At 41.4% G+C, this 10932-nt stretch overlaps 1 long non-coding RNA gene across 1 annotated transcript; it reads left to right on the top strand.

The window, feature by feature from the left end:
• Nucleotides 1-7673: 7673 nt before the first annotated feature.
• Nucleotides 7674-10387, top strand: LOC308479490. Its single transcript, XR_013987709.1, has 3 exons — nt 7674-7876; nt 9187-9592; nt 10246-10387. It is a non-coding gene; the product is annotated as an uncharacterized lncRNA (long non-coding RNA).
• The last annotated feature ends 545 nt before the right edge of the window (nt 10388-10932 follow it).

The following is a 10932-nucleotide window of genomic DNA, read 5'->3' on the forward strand; positions in this document are numbered from 1 at the left end:
GTCACTTTGTTGCTCCCAGCTCCCATTTAAGAGATTAAAGGGGGAAAGTGAGTTTCACCCGTGTTATTGCATTACCTGGTTTCGCATGTTCAGCTGAATTATTAATTTTCTGTCTTGTTAAATACTAGATTCATGGCTTTTGCTGGAAGTGAAAATGCATGCAATGTAAAAATATGCTGGAAAGCAGTTGCACGGAACGTCGTTAAGCTTAGGGAGTGCACGGTTTTCGTGTGTGACAGTGACAAGTTTCTTAAAAACAGGATCAGCTGTCATTTTCACACAGTTTATCTTTTAGGACTTACTGTAAGTGACGCCTTTTAAACTTTAGTAGACAGTTGAGGAATTTGGGCTGAATAATTTATGCATAACAAATGCCGTAAAGGTCAGGAAAGTGGTGAGCAGACCTGCCTGCAGAATTATTTAACACCCACTTGGTCCATTGAAGCTATTTAAAATTACCTTTTGTTAAAAGCCATCGTTATTAGCTAGAATTGGCTAGGAAGTTCTCCTAGAAACTGCATCAGAGCAGAAGCTCATAGCAGAGCAGTGCTCTTTGAGCTGCCCCACTTTGCTTCATAGAGTTTTGGACTGGAGAACTTTCCAGCAGAGAGCAGCCTTAGTGAAGACCTGGGACTATCAAACAGAACACAGCCCACACAGCCCACCAAGCACAATAGCTTACCAAAGTCCCAATGAATTTGCTTCCCATTCCACCTGCCCTGCCTGAAAATTCAGAAAGGAGGATTTTCACATCCAAGATTGCATTCCAGCTAGGCTGATTTGTGCAATGGAGTGTAATTACCTTAGCAATTGCTATATGTTGGGGTGGAGGTGATGGATGGATTCAGTTCATCCGTCAATCTTACCTGAGTGTCTTGAAAATGCAGGAGCATGAGGCAACATGGAGAAGATCCGCTGCCTTAGCCCAATTTTGATATGAACCGCTGTTGTAGCTGAATTGTTTTCTCTCCTGCCTTGCAGTGTGATCCCAACCCAAGACCCACCAAGATGAGTTTGAATTTGGTGGTTCTTTGGCTAAGTCCTCTGCCCTTTTAAAATGTCATTCTTTTTTTGGGTGGGGGTTATTGGGTTGTTGTTTTTATTTTAATTATATATACTGTGGTTTTTATGTTGATCTTTTCTGTGAACCGCCCTGAAACCTCCATCTATCGGGCAGTATATAAATTCAATCAATAAAAAAATGAAATAAATAAGTCTCTCCCACAGTCTCAGCTAGAGATACCCTGGGGTAAATCCCTCACCCCACTCCCATATAAGTCTCCAAAAGGGGGTATGGCAGGGTGGTGGTGGGGCGAATTCCTTTCAGCTTAGTCATGTGACCTAGCAACTTGGTGGAACTTAGCCAGCCAAAAAGGGTGGTATAAATCAAATTCCTCATGAAGGGAGTTCAAAATAGTTGGCTTTCTACATTTAAGATTGCTCTGTTAATGTATGTGTGAAGTTCAAACAATGAGATGCTGGCTATGATTAGGATGATGCAATGGCATTTGCTGCCAGCCACTAACAGAGATGATGCCATAAGCTACCAAGCAAGACTAGGAACCTGGTCAGTTAGCCTTCTGGAGGCCCCTTAGCAGGGCTGACTTTCTGCTTCCATCTCCATAATTTCATGTACAAAAGCCAGCTGGGCTGACAGCTGATTCCTTTTTCAGCACTGACACAGCGCTGCACACTGAGGAGAGCAGGTTACCTTAGGGAATGCAGCACAGGCCCTGTGGGGTTACATATACATCTCTGCCCTTCAACATTTCATCTTGACCAACTCATTCTTCCGATTTAGCAGCTATCAAGGACACAGCAGGCTCAGGAGCAGGAAGCCTAGAAGCTAATCTTACCTGGATGTCACTCATGATAACTGAGCTACATAAATTTAATTTAATAATAATAATAATAATAATAATAATAATAATGTGTCCTTTGTTAACTCAGTGGTCTCAGGATGTGCAAAGTCAGGTGCGAGGGCCCAATGTACATCTTTCTCTGACCCTCAGGGCTCTTCCTCACACCTTTCTCCCCAGCGCACATCCCTTCCCAGCCCTGCTCCCTTGAGTGCTTTTGCCTCTTGCTTGCCTGCATGGAGTTGGGGCTTTTACATGGCTGGAATGTTGCCTAAAGGATGAAGATAGGAGTCAGATGCGGTATTGCACCAACTGTTGTATCTGTTTTTGCTCAGCATGTGGTATAAAAGCCCCTGGAATATTCCCCATGAGAGAATGCAGTTCCCCGGGGGGGTGGAGGGGGGAAGGGTCAATACACCTGTATTAGAGGAAATAACCCAAAAAATATACAGTGGTACCTCCGGTTGCAAACTTAATCCATTCCGGAGGTCCGTTCTAACTGGAAACCATTCGTAACGTGAGGCGTGCTTTCGCTAATGGCGCCTCCCGCTGTTGCCGTGCTGCCGGAGCGCGATTTCCGCTCACATCCTGGGGCAAAGGTCACAACAAGGGGCATCTACTTCCGGGTTAGTGGAGCACGTAATGCGAAGGATTCGTAAGAGGGACGGTATGTAACACGAGGTACCGCTGTACATTTTACAAGTTGGTCTGTCTCCTTCAAGACCCTACATTAATCTTGATAGCGTACTAAAGATTAGTTTATGGTTGAGGGCATCTTTCACTTACTTGTATTAGGAAAAAATATGTGTTATAAACTTCCAAATGAAAGAGGCCAGCTTTACAACAATTAGCATATGGCTAAGATTTGAGAATTTCACAAGCGATTGCAGCTTACATATTTCTTCCACTTTAAGGAGCTATGGAGAAGTGGAATTTTGTTTTGTACAACTATTGCATGGTTCTTCACCAAGCTGAATTTTTAGACAATGCTAGAAGCGTAATGGATTTGTGTAAAGAATGTGAAACCGTGTGTTCAAAAGTAATTAATGAAGGTCAGTTATAGTGTGATACATATGCACAGACACTGAAGTTTTCCTGTTATATAGAATACCTGCTGCTGCAAAGACAGTCCTCGCTCCAGATGATCAGTTCCTAAAGTGCTATCCATAGTTAACCATAGCGATCAAAAAAAGAAAGAAAGAAAAGCAAATAAAAACTAGAAACATATGCAGGAAGCAGCCTGTTCTTTTCTGCAATGCTTCAGTTATGAAATGGGGCTTCGAAGAAATTTAATTGGTGAAAGTATTAGAATAAATTAAAGCATGTGCAATATACAGTATGTTGTGAGATTTTCATATTTAACCGGGGAGGGTGAATTGCTGCACAAAGATACTTTGAAGCGATAGCTGCCGTTCGTTCAAACAGCCGGGCTGCATAGATGGCCGCTTATTTATTAACCTCACCTAGAAAATGTGTGCCGGGTTTCAAAGGGTTACACAGCTGGCTGTTCATCTTCAGCAAAGCCCTGAGAGTGCCAACCTCTCTGCGTTTCTCCATGCAGCAAGAAGCATATGCTTATGGTTCAGGAGGGTATCTTTCCCCTTTTTCCTTCTTTCCTCCCTCTCAAGGGTAACTGCTCTCCCTAGAACACTTGTACCTTCCATGCTAGGTTTGAGATAATTGCTGCAATGGAGCTGTGATTATTAATCCAGATTCCAATGTCAATTTAAAGAGAGGCATGTCCTTAGATGCAAAGCAGCCTGTGACTCAATTGCCTTGTGATGCTAAGTTCCACATTTCACATTTAAGGGAAAGAAAAAGAAAAAGAAAAAGAAAACCACCCTCAGCTGAGAGCAATCACTGTTTCCAGGCTTTGACCATTTTAATGCAGTTACTTTCTGTCTCAGAGCACAGGTTAAAATACCTTGAGTGGAAAGGATCAGTTACATTCCCTTCCACTTCGTATGCCGAACATTTTATACAAGCTCTCGGGAGAAGTCATCCAAAGCTTTTATAAGCTCAAACATGAGTAAAATAACAATGGGGAAAAACAACAAAAGCAAATTATCTATTCATTTTGTTAAAAAACACGCACACAACTTCGCTCCTTCACACTTATATTTTCCTGCAAAAATGGGAAATTTGCAATTCACAATGCATCACAATGAAGTATGGGAAATGGGAGCTTGTAATGGTGAATGGGTGGCTCTCCCATCTGAGCCAAGCTGAGATCTCCAATGAAGTTTGGGTTTAACACAAAATGGACTCCCTGGCTGCTAGGCCACTCAATGTGCCTATTGCCTCAGCCGACCTTTATGAAGAGGAGGAACCAATGGTAAAGCCTCCTCCTGAAGGTCTGGATGCTTCTGTGCATATTTGAGCCTCCACTGTTGCTGGAAGGCATGGGAATTGTTGTTTCATGTGTGCCCTGGTTCCATGAATTGAGCTAGCAGGCATTCCCATGCATCCCAGAGTTCCTATGCACCCCAGCAGCAAATGACGCTACTGAAAATGCTCTTTAAAAACATTGCATTAAGTCACAAATGATTTTTCATACAAGTCATTTTTCATTTGTACTTCACACATGCAGAGAGACACTGGTGGATTACCACATTAGTAGACTGCATTTGATTAGTCCTTTTGTTTATGGATTACATTTATACATTTATAGCTCAGCACAAGACTCTTAATCTGTGGGTTTGAGCCCCATCTTGGGCAAAATATTCCTGTATTGCAGGGGGTTGGACTAGATTGCCCTTGTGGTCCTTCCCACTCTACAATTCTATGATTCTTTGACTCCACCTTCTCCCATTAAGGCACTGTGCTTATGGTTGCCAGGCAGGCTTAATTCTCAGAGCTGTTTAACTTCAGCAATATCTATCCATCATGTTCCTTCAAAACTTATTGACTTGGGACCTTCCCCCAGTTTGTGCACACTTTCTTAAAAGCAGTGCGAAAAATGCCCTCCAGATGAGGGGAGGTGGGGGGGTGGAGATTAAAAAATGGTATGTATGTTTGTTTGCCGCCTGGAATATTTTTGTATAGACAGGCAGGGCACAAATGCTAAAACGAATAAATAAGGTAAAGGACCCCTGACCATTAGGCCCAGTCGTGACCGACTCTGGGGTTGCGGCGCTCATCTCGCTTTATTGGCCAAGGGAGCCGGCGTTTGTCCGCAGACAGGTTCCGGGTCATATGGCCAGCATGACTAAGCCGCTTCTGGTGAACCAGAGCAGCGCACGGAAACGCCATTTACCTTCCCGCTGGAGCGGTACCTATTTATCTACTTGCACTTTGTGCTTTCGAACTGCTAGGTTGGCAGGAGCTGGGACCGAACAACGGGAGCTCACCCCATCGCGGGGATTTGAACCGCCGACCTTCTGATCGGCAAGTCCTAGGCTCTGTGGTTTAACCCACAGCACCACCCGCATCCCTAAAACAAATAAATACCCAAAGAGTAATTGAGTAACCTTGCTTCCTGAAGAGTCTAGTATATTTCAGCCCACTGCTCCTGAGTGCTTGAGACTGACTACACATGCAAGAAAATGTACGTTGATAATGCAGTATAACACACAAGCATGCTCATTCATATCTGCTTTGCAAATACACGATGGATCTGACTAGAAAAGCACACTAGGATTTTCAGGTTTTCAAACTCCATTTTGATTTTAAATCTATAATAGACAAGAGGAAGTTGGAAGGGCGAGGGGAGGGTGCTGTGGTAAGCATATTTTACGGGCCCACACAGCCCGATCTTCTTTTCACTGCTGAAGTTAGTCTCATGGTGGTGCTATGAGGTTTGAAAAAGAAATAGACCCTTGTCGACGCAACCTATTCTGGTGGTCCTTGCTAGATCCTGGCTTAGTACAAATGGGATATGGGAGAGCAAAGGTTTTTAATGGCAGTTTGGAATCTGCTCTGAAAAGCCCTGAAAGTAAGCAAGCATACTTATTTCCAAAGCATGATTAACAGGGGTTCATCTATGATTAAGAAGATAGGTAATTTTCTGTCTCTTCTCCAATTGGTCAAGCATTAGTTAGTGCTTCTCTGGGGTTAGGACCAATGTCTGTTGCAAAAAAAAAAAAGGGGGGGGGGAGCTGCTTTCTGGATTCCAGTAGATTCCAGTAGCAGCCTTTTCCATCTTGACAAAGTATAGTGGTACCTCGGGTTAAGAACTTAATTCATTCTGGAGGTCCGTTCTTAACCGGAAACTGTTCTTAACCTGAGGCACCACTTTAGCTAATGGGGCCTCTCGCTGCCACCATGCAATTTCTGTTCTCATCCTGAAGCAAAATTCTTAACCCGAGGTACTATTTCTGGGTTAGCGGAGTCTGTAACTTGAAGCGTCTGTAACCCGTGGTACCACTGTAATAGTAACAGTGCAAGATTAAATGCCCTGGGTTCTTTTGTGAGGAAAGGTTGGGAGTAATAATAATAATAATAATAAAATAAGAGTTGCAGTGACCTTGAAACTTCTAACAGTGCATCTGTAGCATGCAAGGTGTTTGCTCTTGCATAAATATATTTGGAGGATAAGAAAAGAGCACCAATTGAAGTTAATCCTAAGACTGACTCCTAAAATTGCCTTGTCAGCACGATCTAATATACAAGACTTCTTAAAGTATCGGGTGTGAGTCCAAACTGCATTGTCTAAAGTGGTCAAAATACTAGCCTTCAATCTGATTTTACATGACACAATCTCCATGAAACTTTGTGCATATGAGTGACGTATGAGTGTGCGGACTTCCTTTAACCCACAATTTGCTATTAACTTAGCATGGACTTCTCTGCATATACCATGTAGCTGTTTTTGTTTCCAACTGCAGACCATAAATGGACATTTTGATAACCATAGGAGTTTACGGTTAATCAATTTTTTAAATTATTAATAACAAATCACCTTCCAAATCTAAAAAACTGAAAATTGCTGTTAACCTTATTTGAGAAAAAGAACAGATACATTTTATTATTAGCACGTGGAACAATTAAATAAAGAGCTGGCAGGACAGAGTTGGCAATCTGCACATCCTAAATATAATAGTAAGGTACTACTTCTAGTACCACCACAACTAGTAGTAACATAGTAGCAATTATACTAATTTCTGTTTGGGACTTTCTGTCCATTTGCTATTTATACCGTATACTGTAGGGAAAGTCTCCAGCCTTCTGTCTATTTCCTGAAGGATTTTTGGTTTTATCTTCAAGGATTTGCCTTATTTACTAGAGTCTGACCTCTCCTTTAGTGTAAGCATATTGCTTCGTGTTTAGCTCATTTACTGAGTCAGCTAAACGAGTGCCAAATATTGTTCTCTTTGCAGGATGTTCTTCCTGGAATTCCACAGCACACCAAAGAGACATTCAGTGGGAAAATGAAAATAAGGTCAACTTTCCCTCAGGAGTGCAGAGCATAAGAAATATGCTAACATTCCCCGAGACTTCCTTCCCAGAAACCTCGAAGCCACTAAGGCGTCTCGGTTATTCTAACATATTTGAATCTGCAGTCGTTTCCTTGCATCTCCATTCCTGAAAGAAAGATGCTGAAATAAAGAGCAAAAGTCCCTCACTTTCAAGAAAGGATATTTTACCCAAGGATTGTGGTTCAATAAAGGCTGTTTTTATGTTGGATACATGCCCCGTGATATGAACAAGCCATCAAAATCTAATTTCACTGATTAGATACCTAGTGTTGAGAAGGGAAACTGTCATCCCCACCAACATGGAAATGAACTGCTAAGTCAACTTGCATGATGCACAAATATTTCTGCCACGGGTTTGGTTAACACCATCTTTCTTTGACTGGACAAATGGGAAACATGTCAAATGAAGAAGTTTTATAAGAACTGTAGTTTGCCTAGTCCTGTCACAACACTGAGGAAATGCATATTCTTTGAGGAATGATCCAATGGACCTTTTCACCCTGTGTCATCTAAGTTTCCGGGGAATTGTGAATCATCTTTCTTGACACAAAACGTTGCAAAAAACCCAAAATGTTTCTCTGGAAGAGCTACAGGAAATTAGTAAATTGCACTTTAATTTTCCAGGTTTTAAAACTTTAAAGGCTGGTCTGCTGTATAACTTACTCTGAAGCAAGTCCCACTTAGTTCAGTGGGGTTATTGTCAACACAGATCTGGCCATGATTCAGCACAAGCTGAGATCTTTTAAGTCCTACCAGTTTCAATGGAAGAATTAAAAGCATCTCCTATTGAGACTGTTAAAGCTTAAAAATGATGAACTTTGACTGAATCATGTTTGTGGATTCAGAGCAATGAGAACAAACAAATCTGTAATACGTTCTCTTTTAATATTTAGACTTCAACTGCTATAGTTCAGAAAGTTTACATGAATTTCTAGGCCCTGTTCAGGTGTGTCTCTCCACCCACAGAGGGGAGGGGGCATGTTTCTCGCTATTTCCATTGTGCCCTTGTCACTGAACGGGCAGCTCTCACGGTGAGCCCTCCAGGGCTTTCAAAAATGAATTTTCATTGGTAGCGGGGGAAGAGTGGCTCACCTCAACAGGGAACTTCATGTGAAAGGGCATTTTTCATCTTCATTTTAAAAGATTAAACATGCATTTATTCAAATAAGGAAAAGTCATGAAATGTGCATTTTAATAGGAAATGATTGCAACTGCAATAAAAAATAAATTAAAAAATTGTCCAGTAGCACCTTAGAGACCAACTAAGTATGTTCTGGGTATAGGTTTTCGTGTGCATGCACATTTCTTCAGATACACATGAAAGCTTATACCCAGAACATACTTAGTTGGTCTCTAAGGTGCTACTGGACAATTTTTATTTATTTATTTCGGCTGTGTCAGACCAACACAGCTACCTACCTGAATCTAACTGTAATAAAGTTGGCATTTAAAATTTAACTTAAAAAGTCCAAGACTCTGAAACCCCTCTCTGGAACAGGCTGACACTGTCGCCTGTCTCTGACTGAAATAAAGTGGGCGTTAGCAGGCTAGGGAATCTTAAAAGGTGGTACCAATCTTGTACTTGCTTGTGTGTCATTCACCATAAGATTATGAAAGGACGCAATTCTCTCAGTTTGCACTGAGTACGGTGAGAGAGTTGCGACTGCTGCCAGACATTTTTGCACCACGCCAGAAGTTATGAGAAACAGCTGGTGAAGATGGTGAAGACATTGAACACCCTAAATCACTCCTGTGTGGGAGATGGGGGCACTTCAGACATTATTTGCTGGCATTCACATGCTTCATCCGAAAACACACCATCTTTTCCTGGGAAAACTCTGGCACACAATATCTGTTGGCTTAAGGCATTTTGCAACAGCTTATTGAAGCTCTTTGTTTCCTTCTTTCAGGATTTGGCATTGTGCACCTCACCTACACACCAATTTCTGAATAGCTTAATCAGCATGACGCCCTGGAAACGTTCACTAATTGCTCATAGGGATGCTTCTTCCTTCCAGATTGGTCCTCCAGTCACCAAGACTTGGACTTTACTTCAAAGCAGGTCCTTAAAGGGCTAATTCGAGAGTCCAAAAGAGCAACAGACTTCTCAGGACCTCAAGTCTCCATTTGTTTCTCCAAAACCCCCAAAGACAGTAACGCTGGCAAAGGGGAAGACTCCCAGAAGGAAAGCTTGGTGAGAAATTGAGTTCTTGACCCATATTCCAGAAGCGATTTACAATTGAAAACACTGGCAAATTTATTTTAAGTATGCTCCTCCCTTCATATGAATTTGAGAGACTCAAAGCTAATAACTAGGTAAGTAGGGCTCACCCATTAAACTAACTTGGCAGGCTGGAAGTGCCCTGAATGCAAATCCTGCAGTTAATTCTGCAATTTATTCTGTTTTCCAGACATTTTCCTAACTTTTAATTTGCATGTTATGTTTAAGCATTCACGTGACATAAAAATCACTTCTGGAAATATAGTAAAGTGCAACTTTAGCCCTCTTTTCCGTGTTAGTTGCTTCCAGAAAAATCCATTAGCATACATGGAGACCTGGAAAATCCTTAGAGTTTTGCAACTAACTCAAGTGTCCGTATGTCCACATACCCTTCTCTCCAACTGTCAAACTTATGCCAAGAGAAGATATCCACAGAAAAGACGTCCCGTAAGACAACCCAGTCAGTTTATAGCAGAGGCAAGATTCAATCCCGGGACTTCCTGATTTATAGCTGAGTCTTGTGCAGTGGAATCCTTTGTCTATCCACACATTACAAAATTACGCAAATTAAAATAAAGTATACTGAATCAACGTGAAGCTTTAAAAAGCAATAATAATAATAATAATAATAATAATAATAGTTCCTGAAATGGTTTCAGGGAAACAAAGAGCATGGTTTTAAGGTCTCTAGGGGGTATGACTATTTCATTATAAAACATTTTTATTGACACTTTCATTTTTATTCCAGGGAGATTTTCACCGACTTAAGAAATACATTTCAGTGACTTCGAGCGAAACAGTGTGGATCCAGCCTTTTTCTTTTCTTTTACAACTTTCATTGATGTCAATTGGAATCCCTCTCATGCACCCAAATTAGAGTTTAGCCTTTGGATTGTGTTGTTTGTTAAGTAAGCAAGTATGTATGTAATACCAACATGTGAACACACACACACACACACACACACACACACATACACCCAGGTCCCCCAAAGCAGCTGCTTCAATCTCTCATTTGCTTCGAAGGGTCCTAAGGCCACCTGGACGTTGTACCTACTGAAAAGTATATGATTCTGAAACTGTTCTCCTTCTGCAAGAACCCTGCAACTAATATTTTCTGTATTTCCTTGACTGAATCAAGCACGTACACTCACTCTGAAACAACCACTAGATTCCATGTGAGATACAGTTTCAATTTTACGGTAAATTTCCTGTTTTATGGATTCCTTTCTAAAAAAAGCTCCTTGTGGTATTCTTGGGAGAACACTAACTTTTTCTTAAAGCAGACAAAACTCTGCCCTTTTCTCAGCTCTTAGGGTGATTTTTTCAGCTTTCTCCTCACCCTCCCCCCCTTAAAAAATAGATTGGAGCTAATAATTATTTTATCTGCCTTCAAAACCTTACACTGTAGTTGTTTAAAATGTATTTATGAACAAAT

This window comes from Podarcis pityusensis, assembly GCF_964106645.2.
Source record: "Podarcis pityusensis genome assembly, chromosome: 1".
In the NCBI taxonomy this organism is placed as follows: Eukaryota; Metazoa; Chordata; class Lepidosauria; order Squamata; family Lacertidae; genus Podarcis; species Podarcis pityusensis.